The sequence below is a fragment of the Mus pahari genome, chromosome 5 (genome assembly GCF_900095145.1).
Source record: "Mus pahari chromosome 5, PAHARI_EIJ_v1.1, whole genome shotgun sequence".
In the NCBI taxonomy this organism is placed as follows: domain Eukaryota; kingdom Metazoa; phylum Chordata; class Mammalia; order Rodentia; family Muridae; genus Mus; species Mus pahari.
The window spans coordinates 121,523,671-121,535,878 of record NC_034594.1 but is presented as its reverse complement, the minus strand read 5'-3'; the positions used below and the strand labels follow the sequence as shown (position 1 = coordinate 121,535,878).

The 12,208-nt window shown below is 33.6% G+C and overlaps 1 pseudogene; it reads left to right on the top strand.

Moving 5' to 3' along the window:
* The window catches only part of LOC110322019, a 5,096-nt pseudogene extending 902 nt beyond the window's left edge, over nt 1–4,194 (top strand).
* The last annotated feature ends 8,014 nt before the right edge of the window (nt 4,195–12,208 follow it).

Sequence of the window (12,208 nt, the reverse complement as noted above, 5' to 3'; positions counted from 1 at the left end):
ATCTTCAATTCTATTCCATTGATCTACATGTCTGTCGCTGTACCAGTACCATGCAGTTTTTATCACAATTGCTCTGTAGTACAGCTTAAGGTCAGACATGCTGATTCCACCAGAGGTTCTTTTATTGTTGAGAATGGTTTTTGCTATCCTAGATTTTATTATTCCAGATAAATTTACAAATAGCCCTTTACAACTCTGCGAATAATTGAGTTGGAATTTTGATGGGAATTGCATTAAATCTGTTGATTGCTTTTGGCAGGATGGACATTTTGACTATGTTAGTCCTGCCAATCCATGAGCATGGGAGATCTTTCCATTTTCTGATATCTTCTTCAATTTCTTTCTTTAGGGATTTGAAGTTCTTATCATACAGATCTTTCACTTCCTTAGTTAGAGTCACACCAAGGTATTTTAAATTTTTTTGTGACTATTGTGAAGGGTGTTGTTTCCCTAATTTCTTTCTTGTCCCATCAGTCCTTCATGTACAGGAAGGCCACTGATTTGTTTGAGTTAATTATATATCCAGCTACTGCACTGAAGCTGTTTATCAGGTTTAGGAGTTCTCTGGTGGACTTTTTAGGGTCACTTATGTATACCATCATATCACCTACAAATAATGATATTTTGACTTCTTCCTTACCAATTTGTATCCCTTGATCTCCTTTTGTTGTCAGATTGCTCTGGCTAGGATTTCAAGTACTATATTGAATAGGTAGGGAGAAAGTGGGCAGCCTTGTCTAGTCCTAGATTTGAGTGGGATTGCTTTTAGTTTCTCTCCATTTACTTTCATGTTGGCCACTGGTTTGCCGTAGATTGCTTTTATTATGTTTATGGCAGGGCCTTGAATTCCCAACATTTCGAGGACTTTTATCCTGAAGGGGTGTTGGATTTTGTCAAATGCTTTCTCAGCATCTAATGAGATGATCATGTGGTTTTCGTCTTTGAGTTTGTTTATGTAGTGGATTACGTTGATGGATTTCCTTATATTAAAACATCCCTGCATCCCTGGGATGAAGCCTACTTGGTCATGATGGACGATCATTTTGATGTGTTCTTGTATTTGGTTTGCGAGGATTTTATTGAGTATTTTTGCATCAATATCCATAAGGGAAATTGGTCTGAAGTTCTCTTTCTTTGTTGGATCTTTGTGTGGTTTAGGTATCAGAGTAATTGTGGCTTCATAGAATGAATTGAGTAGAGTACCTTCTGTTTCTATTTTGTGGAATACTTTGAGGAGAGTTGGAGTTAGGTCTTCTTTAAAATCAGATAGAATTCTGCACTAAACACATCTGGTCCTGGGCTTTTTTTAGTTGGGAGACTATTAATGACAGCTTCTATTTCTTACATGATATAAGACTGTTTAGGTCATTAATCTGATCCTGATTTAACTTTGGCTCCTGGGCAGACACCCCTCCTAGGGCAGGAAAGGCACAGGATTACTGGAGCCAGAAATGGGATCTTTCCCAGAAGCTGTTTGCTTCTCCCAGGCAGTGCACCGGAGCAAAGAAGGCTCTCCTAGTGGCTCAGGCCTTGAGACCCCTCTGAAGGGAACACCCCTCCTAGGGCGAGAAAGGTGCTGGATGACTAGAGCCAGATAAGGAGTCTGTCCCAACAGCTGTGTTGCTTCTGCAGGCTGCCCTCTCCTTGCCATGCACTGGAGCAAAGATGGCTCCATTAACAGCTCTCCTCTGGTGGGAAAGGTGCTGGATGTCTGGAGCCAGAAATGGAGTCTGTCCCAGCAGCTGTGTTGCTTTTGCAGGCTGCCCTCTCCCTGGCAGTGCACCAGAGCAATGATTGCCCTCCTACCTGTTCAGGCCCCAAGTCTGCTCCCGAGCAGACTCCCCTCCTTTGGCGGGAAAGACACCCTATTACTGGAGCCAGAAAAGGGATCTTTCCCAGAAGCTGTGTTGCTTCTGTAGGCTGCCCTCTCCCAGCAGTGCACCGGAGCAATGATCCTTAGACATTTTCTATTATTTATTCAACATTTTGGTGAAACAAGTTGATAAGAAGTTTATTTTCTTATTCCCCTGTTTTCATTACTAAGGCTTACTTACAAGAATGCCTTCTAACTTTGGTTTTCTGGTAAATGTTAATGTTTTCTGTAATTAATACACAGAAAATAAATTGCCTGAAAGATTTTTTGTTACAATTTTTCTTTTGATGCCACTATGACTTAAAAAAAATGTTATTTTTCTCTCTCTACAGATGGTGTGATGTACCATGACCATGGCCTATAGGAATCAGGCAAAAATCACAATGGGAAGCTTTGGGGATGACCTTAAACAGACACATTGCAGTACACTTTTCTTTCTCAAGTGTTAGTAGCTTGCTTATTTATGCACCACCTAGATTTGTTTTTCTTTTACGAAAATATAGATGTAATACTTAAATGTATAGCTTTCATCTATAGAAATGAGAATAACAGATCCAAACAATAGTGATGGTTTTTTCATAAAGACCCACATCATTCCAGAGCTCTGAGCCTCAGCCCTTCAATGATGAAAAATAAAGATACTAATTTCTTTTCTACTATTCAGTCATACAGTTTAGTGAAAAGAGATTTCCTTTTCTGCTTTTTCAATGACAAACTACTGATACTCTTTTACAAACAGTTTTGACAAAACTTTCTACATGGGTTAATTTAATATTGGTATAGTTTAATTAATATTAAACATGTTTTAAAAGTATTGGAATTCTTTCATCCTCTGTAAATGTGGTTTACATTCCTCATTCATCATCTTTTTTTTCTTCTTGTTCATTTATAAATGCATTGGATTTATTGATCCCAAATAAAATATGTTTTGTCTGCACTAAGACATAAAAATAATTTAAGAGTTTCTTATTAATTTAATATAAAGGATTACTCATTGAATTATTATCAATAGATAAGTTATGATTTTTCTCATCTATACAAATTGTATATCACTTTAAATTTTACGTCATATATATATATATATATATATACACATGTATATATACACAAATGTATGTATATATACATGTGTATGTCATATATGTATATTTTAGGAACTATTTCTAAGTATTTATTTGGGAAATATTTATAGAATTAATTTTATAATAATGAACACATTTATCTTATTTTTAAAGTTATATTGTTATATATTAAAGCCATTTTACCCACCTAAAATTTTAAGGACTTAGCTTATTAATCTATTGTAGTTGCAGACCTTTTTCTGTGTTCCTGTTCCTGAATAATGCCTCAGAGAATATTTATGTATAAATAAATGCCTAAGCTATAAGCTTAAGCTTGTTCTCTGAATATCTCCGAACTGATGTAACTCATTTATTCTATTCAACATGTACAACATACCTTTGATACATTTCCTCATTTTCATACATAAGTTTCCTCAAAGTCCAGGGTGACATCTTCCCATATCTCACTCTCTTCCCAAATTCCCTTTTCTCTCTGAGAGATGACCCACCTGCTAATCCTGTCTCTGCTCATTTGCCATCAGATTTTTATCAGCAGGTGATGCTTCCACAAAGTACATAAGAGATTCTCTCTAGAATGTGTTTCAAGCAATATATTTCAAAATTAATTATGTTTTGTTTCCTCTTCAATCATTCCATGCTTTTGAGTGACACAAGGTCTCTCTAAACATCCCTCAAGATCTATCTGGCTTCTCTTCCTGTAAGCTGCCAGAGGTCACCTGCGAAGATGGTTCGCTACACTCTTGACCCAGAAAACCACGCACCGTAACACCTGAGAACCCCCCCCAGGCCATCAAGGGTATTCATATCTGTAAAGCCACCAAGTATCTGAAGGATGTCACTTTAAAGAAGCAATGTGTTCCATTACAGCGGTAAAATGGTGGCGTAGGTAGGTGCGCCCAGGCCAAACAGTGGGGCTGGACACAGGGACAGTGGCCAAAAAAGAGTTCTGAATTTTTGCTGCACATGCTTAAAAATGCAGAGAGTGATGCTGAACTTAAGGGCTTAGATATAGATTCTCTAGTCATTGAACACATCCAGGTGAACAAGGCACCTAAGATGCACCGAGGAACCTACAGAGCTTATGGCCAGATTAACCCATATGCGAGCTCCCCCTGCCACATTGAGATGATCCTCACTGAGAAGGAACACATCCTTCCAAAGCCAGAAGAGAAGGTTGCACAGAATAAAAGGATATCTCAGAAGAAACTGAAGAAACAAAAACTCATGGCCCGGGAATAAATTCAGCATAAAATAAATGCAGATAAAGTTAAAAAAAAAATCTATCTGGCTTGTTCTTATCCTTGCCTACAGATCAAATGTGATAAGTTTTCTGTGTGTTGCTCATTCTTCACATTGACATAAATTATTGTCATTTTTAACGAAGTACCAAATCTTATTAGTAAACAGACATATTATTGTAAATTTTTGAAGTGGTCTTCTATTATCTCAGCATCATGGACTATAATTCTTTAATTAACAAAATCAGAGAAGAAGTTAATGAAATAAAAAGAATACACAGCAACAAATAAGCATTCTTTGAGAATATAATTAAGATTGACAGACTCTTGGCTTAACTAACCACAAAAAAGAAAGAAGTGATTCAATTTAACAAAATAAAAAATGAATAGGGAAACATTGTAGCAGACACACCAAAGAGAGTAAGAATAGCATAAGGAAATACTTTAAAATCCTCTACTCTATTATGCTGAAAATCTAAAAGTAATGGTTCAATCTCTAGATTCATACAAACCAACAGAGCTAAAACAAGAAAAGATCATCAATCTAAACAGACTCATGATACATGAGGGGATTGAAACAGTAACAAAAATCTTTCTAAATAAAGAGAACAGAACCAGATGGATTCACAGCATAATTCTACCAGACTTCAAAGAAGATCTATAGTACATCATTCATAAAGTATTCAAAGAAACAGAAGAATCACTTCCAAACTACCATGAAGCCAGTATTAATCTTAGAGAAGAATCAGTAAATACAGAAGAAAAATTATATCTAGGATACAATACCCCTGAAGAACATATGGTTAATAGTTTGGAGTAAATTATTTAGGTACCCAATATAGGCATATAAAAACATCCACCAAGGCCAATTTACCTTTCAGATGCAAGGATGGTCCAGCATATGCAAGCTAACTAATTTTATAAATCTTATACATGAGCATAAAGATAACCATTACATGATCATCCTAATAAGACAGAAAATCTTTTTTACAAAGTTCAATATGCATGTGTTTATGATGAAAGTTTTATAACAAGTAGGACTGGTGGGACATACCTCAACATAATGAAGAATATGCATGGTAAACATACAGGCAACATCTTCTTAAGTGGAGAAACACTTCAAGCACACTTACTATATTAGTAATGAGCTAGGGCCATTCAGCATCTTTACTCTTTCTTAATATACTACACTAAGTTCTAACTGGAGTAGGGAAGGAATGAATACATAGAGTGGAAGTGCAGAATAATCTCCAATTAAAGAAGAGGGAACAACTGTATGTGGATATAAGCTGCCCGGGCAATTAAATGCAAGGGTACTGCTCATAAGACCATTCAGAACTCTAAACCTCAGCAAGCTAGTACACATTGCTTTGTGTTAAAAGCTTTGTTTTAACTAAGAGGGCTGGAGACACTTCAAAGAAAGTTGCAGTTGCTTACCAAGTTAACACCCAAACTGGCACCAATTGAGGATGTTCTGATTTAGGAGACATTTAAACAGTATTTCTTTAGGTGTAGCAGGCTAGATGAGTACTAGTAGGTTCTCTGACCTCCTCATTTTAATATGTGCTTGGAACTGGGTTTAGTGTCATTACTTGTTTTCTGTCCTCTGAAAGGTAATGGGAATTCAATAGAAGATGTCTCAATTTAAACATAAAATGAAATTTAAAATAGGAAAAAATTAAAAATCTATCATGGCATATGCATAAGTGGTAATGAAGAAAATCAAAACTATTAAAAGTAATATTGCTCCACTAATTTTCTCAGGAGGAAAGCAAACATATTTTCATCCCCAATTAGTTATACATGACAAATGAAAGCAAACACTATCAACCTACTTGAGTGTATCTCGGTGGATGGTGGATCAAAGAGTTCATTTACATTATTTACAAAAGTATGGGTGAAGTTTACTTACCTTGAGCATGCGGGACAAAAGGCAACTACATCACTGAAATTCTACCTCACCATGATGAAGGCTCCCCAGGCTATGTTATTGTGATGCTCCATTCACCAAACAGACAGATACAATGAAGGAAGTTGCTTCCTTAAACTCCATTTACCTTTTACTATTTTCTATCCTTGGAGGGATTTTAAATATACAAAAAAAAAAAAAAAAAAAGCATCTGTTTTCCTTCACAATAAAGAAATTTTGTCTTGTGTGTGTCCTAACTTTTCCCATACAACATTCACTGTGCTGGAAAAAATAATATTTCAATCCAAAACAAATATCTACATCCCAAATATACATCCTCTATAAGTAAAAATGTTTAATCAAGAAATTCAAAGATATGTCTGGAATGCAGAAAAAATAATTCTACTGCCTGGAATTTTAATGCACCACTGATTTTATATCAGAATCAATCAAGTAAATAAGGATGGTTCAATTAAAGATCTAGGAGACATTTAGCTTTACAAAGTACAAATTCACAAAGGATTTAAGGGTGGGAAAATATGAACTATTAAAAATTAATTATACAATATATCAAATAAATAGCATACACCTACCTAAATTCCTACATATTAAAATAGATATATTAGGGGAAAGAATATTAGTAATGGAAAAATTATTGATGAATTATATTTAGGTATCAATATAGAAAAATAAGAACATTGCTATAGCTTTCAGGGAGTCTGTGAAGTGATTAAAAGGCCATATCTACAAATTCATTAAGTGGAAAGAGTAGAAATGTGAAGCAAAAGTAAAATATTTTCTCAATGAAATTATAGCAGAAAATTGCTGACATTTTGAAATAAAAATATGTACATCAAGCATAATAAAAATAGAAAACTTGGAACATCAAATACATTTGATCAGAAAATAATCTACACATCATATCATAGTAATATGTGAAGATTATAGGACAAATAATCACTATTCAAAACTGTAAAAGAAAAATATATTCAACTTTGGGCACGGTCATTGAAAATCATTTAAAGTAACTTTACACTACAGAAAAGCATGAAGCTGTATATGTAAAGCTCAGGAGAGAAAAAATTTCCATCCAAAATAGTCATTTTTCCATACAACAATGCAGAATTCTATACAGAAATGCACAAATTCGATTAGCAATGCCTTATAAAATAACTCAAAACAAGCCTAACCAAAATGTAAGAGGACTCTGATGAAACTGTAATCACAGCAAAGGGGCTGCATCTGTCTGCTTCATTGTTTTGAAGGCCCCCTTTTTCCTATTAGATTGTGGGCATCCTGGGAGAAGAGGAAGAGGAAGAGGAATATGAGGTTGAGATGTGATATGTAATAGAAGAATACAAACAGAATGATCTGAAATTCAAATAAAAGAAAATAAGGCATATAAAGAAAGAAATATTAGATTTTATTTTTTGTGTGACTTATAGTTTTAAAATATGAAAAGACACAGGGGCATATTAGAAAATGAAGAACACAGTAGAAGGATGAAAAAATGGATATACAATCAGAAAAAGTAATAAAGGACTGTATATGATCAAAGTAGTTTATTCATTTGTATTAAAACATGAGTTAATACGCCATTTTAAATTCTTGTGTTTTATCTATGTTATGTCCACCACATGCATGTTTGGTAGCTCAGAAGAAGGTATTATATCCCTTGAAAATAGATCTAAGTTGTTTTGAGCTACTCTATACATATTGGAAACCACACCCAAGTCCTCTATACTAAAAGCAAATGCTTTGAATCTATGAACTGTCTATACTATCTTGAATATAATATTTTATGTAAATAATACAGATATTATAAAACAATAAATTTTAATATATGAATTTTGTAAATTATTGAAAACTTGAAAATAGTTCCATTCAAGAGATTTGAATGCACAAGTTAGGTTAAAGTTTTGATTCACTCTTTCCAACTAAATTGAAAAAATATGTAACTTAATGATAACATAAAAGTATTCAGTTCTTTTCATATATATATATATATATATATATATATATATATATATATATATTCTAACCATGAATATTCTAATCATGAATACATGTGTACACACCTGTTGCCCTAATATTAAATGTTCTTCACAAAACAAACATGGGTGTCAATTCTTTATGTTTCTTTTTGACTGTGAATCTGAAAATATAGCAAGAACAATCTAAAAACTATGAAAATAAGAACCATACTTATGTCTTATACTTATATCTGTATAACTATATCTGCATACTTATCATATACTTATATTTGTTTTCCTGTGATCTGTTACACATCAGAAATGCCAAGCCGTGGTGGCGCCTGTCTTTAATCCCAGCACTTGGGAGGCAGAGGCATGTGGATTTCTGAGTTCGAGGCCAACCTGCAGAGTGAGATCCAGGACAGCCAGGGCTACACAGAGAAATTCTGTCTCGAAAAAACAAAACAAAACAAAAACAAAACAAAACAAAACAAAAGACGAAAAAAAGAAAATGAACAAGTCAAACTGAAGTCTTGGAGCTATTGAGAGAAATGAGCAAAGTTTGAGGTTACAAACCTTACTAATATATATATATAGTGTGTGTGTATGGGTGTGTGAGTATATAGTCATATGTGATCACAAGAGAGAGTATATAAACAAATTAATATTGAGAAAGAAGAACAAACCTATAGTTGTTATATTTCAGGATGCAATATATGCTACACACTTACTATGATCAAATCATTATGGAACTTGGAAACAAACAGAAATGTAAACCTAATGAACAGAATAGAAAGTTGAAAGCAAAGTCTATGCATCTGATGGTTTGGGAAGTTTCAGTGTAGTCAGGAGAAAGTATGTGGGGAACATAATCTTTTCGATGAAAGAAATTGGATAAATTGAATAGTCTCATGAAGTATTAGCCTTTGAAACTTATTGTAAAATGAGTAAAGAATAAATTAAACATGTTAGCTACTTGAATTTATGACTTACAGTGTTAAACTCTATAACCAAAGAAAAATTAATGACTGAGGATTAATGATTGGCAAAAATCTGTGGAAAATTTTTGGATGACTACAAAACCAAAAGTAGCTAAGGCTAAAATGAATACATTGTATCAGTTTAAATAATCAGCTTCTTCTGCAAAGCACATCATCAGCAGAGGGATGGAATCTCTGCAGGCTATATGTGATAAAGTTTAATAATGGAAGGTATATGAAGAGTTCACACACTCTGGAGTTGATAAACCACAACTTAAGATGAAAAAAAAAAAACTCAAAGAAATATCCCTAACACACATTTTGATACAACAACTAAACATTAATTTTCAAGAAAATGCTAATTAAAACCTTAATGGAATAAATGGAATATTGACTTGTAACTTTAAAAATCACATGAATAAAAATGAAGAAAGGTTTTATGTTTTGGTGAGGATGAAATGAAAAAGGAAGCCTCCATACTCCCAGTGAGAAAAATCAGTTAACATAGGCAATATGGAAGGCAATATGGACTGTGTTCCCTCAGTTGTGATTAAAGTCTCATGACATCCTTCAGTTGCACTTCCGGGTATAATCTAAAGGAAATGAAGTCAGCATCTCAGAAAGATGTCTGTCTTTCCAGTTCAGTACAGCATTATTTTCAGTAGAATGTGTCTAAATATCACAGAAGTGTATATATCATATGTGGTAGGCCAGATAACAGAATCCCACTCAGGCTCATAAAAGGAGGAAACTCTCTGGGGTGGCACAACAAGGAGAACATGGAGAATATGACAGTGAATGAGTTAAATAACACTCGAACAAATCCTGATTGGTCTGTCTTTTATGTGGACTGCATAGCAGTCAGTCTCAGAAGTGAATAGTAGTAGAACTAGTAGCAAGAGAAACTAGAAATTTTGGTTAAGCGATACCTGGCTTTCACTATAAAAGATGAATAAAATCAGAACATCAGTGTATAGCAATATTACTGTAATTAACAATAATATATTATATTTGATATTGGAAGGTACATACACAGCACCATAAAAAAAATAATAAAGAGGAATGATAATGGTGTGAGGTGACAAACTGTTAATTACCTTGATTGCAGTGATTATTTTACAGTTCACAGACATATAAGAAATTCGAATTGTAAAGTCTACTTCCTAGTTATAAATTCATAAAGCTATAAAAAGACAAGAATAACAGCTACTATAATACAGAATGAGAACAACTCCTACAGATTACAATAGACCCAATCCAAACTGGTTCTAAACCAGAAGATAAGCATGGTAACTATACAGCTTGATTAATATATGCCTTTAAATTTCTATTTCCAAGGGATTCTAAATGCTGGTGTTTTGCCAGGAATTCTGAGTAAAAGAATGGTTCAGTCCTCTTGTTTTAGTGCCTTTCTTTCTTTCTTATGTACAAGCATACATACCTGGTATGCAGGGAAGGTCTCTTTGTAATCATTCAAGAGTATTGGCCATATTGGTCATATTGGTCATATTATGTGGCTGTGCAACAGAGCATGTAACTTTAAGCTCCTAAAACATTTACTACAGATCCTTTCCTACATTTGAATGTTGTCTGTTCAAAGTTGAATTTGTATACTTTCCCCCACTTTTTACTCTACATGTGCCTTAACAAAATATACTGCAATATCATCAGTGATAATCTACTGCTAGTATGCAGCTAAAAAATAAATTGTTTCTTGAGAATGTAGAAATCTCTGTGCTTTTCCTTAACATCACAAAATCACCTGTGACTTGATATCAAGTGTTTTAGGAATTTCCTGAGAATACTACATCTATGAAGCATGTGATGAATAGGCTTAAGAATATTTGTCTTTACACAGAACATGCTGTAAACCAAGTCCAATAGAATAAAACTATCTTTAGAGCCTAGTCGTGAGTACTAAATGTGTTCTTCTCAAAAGGTAGACAGTACATACATGTTTTTCCCCCCAAGGATCGTTACTCTGTAGATATTTTCAAAAGCAATATATTAAGTGATGAGTGGGGAAGGGGGAGACTATCACAATACATGAAAGGATGCCATGGGGATTTGCTTCCAACAGGTTCAAGCAGTAAAGCACAGCTCTTCCTGCTAAAGTTCACAGACTATAAAATCTAGACAAAGATTGTTATCTCTATCTCAGGAAGAGAAGGCAGCTGTTCATCACAAGGAAAAGCATGTACTGACCCTCAGCATGAACATCTTTCTTTCTTTTTGTTTTCTAATAGCAAGAATTGTGAAATAAATGAATACTCACCCGATACTTTGATTTTAAAATACATTACACAAACTATTATTTCACAGTTAGGTTTTTTTTTCCCCTACACCTTTCAGAACTAAGAAAAACTCCTTAAAATAAAAGCAAAGTGGGAGAGAGATTTATTGTTGTTGGACAAATGGATTAATTAACCATTATCCTTTTTTAATGTATAAGAGGTATGTATATTTCTGCTTAATTTAGTGCATTTAGAGTTGCAGGTTTATGTAATAGATGATATTCTTCAGGACTAATCAAAACGAATCAGTCCCTGGTGTTTTTCTTCAAAATTAAATCCACCTCATATGCTTTATTTGCTTTATTTTATGGTTTCATAAAATCCTATGAATCATTCAAGACTATTAATTATAAAACCATGCCTTATGCAGAAATCTTCATAATGACAAAAGATAGATTTGTTCAAGTAGAGTTTTACAATATATTTAAATAAAATACATGGAACAAAATATTTCCAACATTATTAAAAAGTTATCTAAAAAATTTTAATTTATGCATCAAAATATTGCTTTTGATATATCGAAAACATATAGTAATAAAAGCAGTAAAACATACCTGTCTAAACATAAGAGCAAGTACCATCTCAGCACACAATTTTAAACTATGTTGCAGAAAACTTCCTGAAGTCACAGGGGAAATAAATGTCCACATTGTTAACGCTACTGTCATTATCTTTTTTCTTATTTTATATGCAAATTATTTCCACTTCAAAATAATTTGTAATTTTCCAATTCGTTACAAAGGAGTTTGTATCTAGAATCAAGTTAGTTAGCATATGTTGTTATCTTAGTACACATTGAGCATGATTTTTTTCATTGCTAATTCAATTTAGTTAACAATGCTTACAAGTTCAACAACAT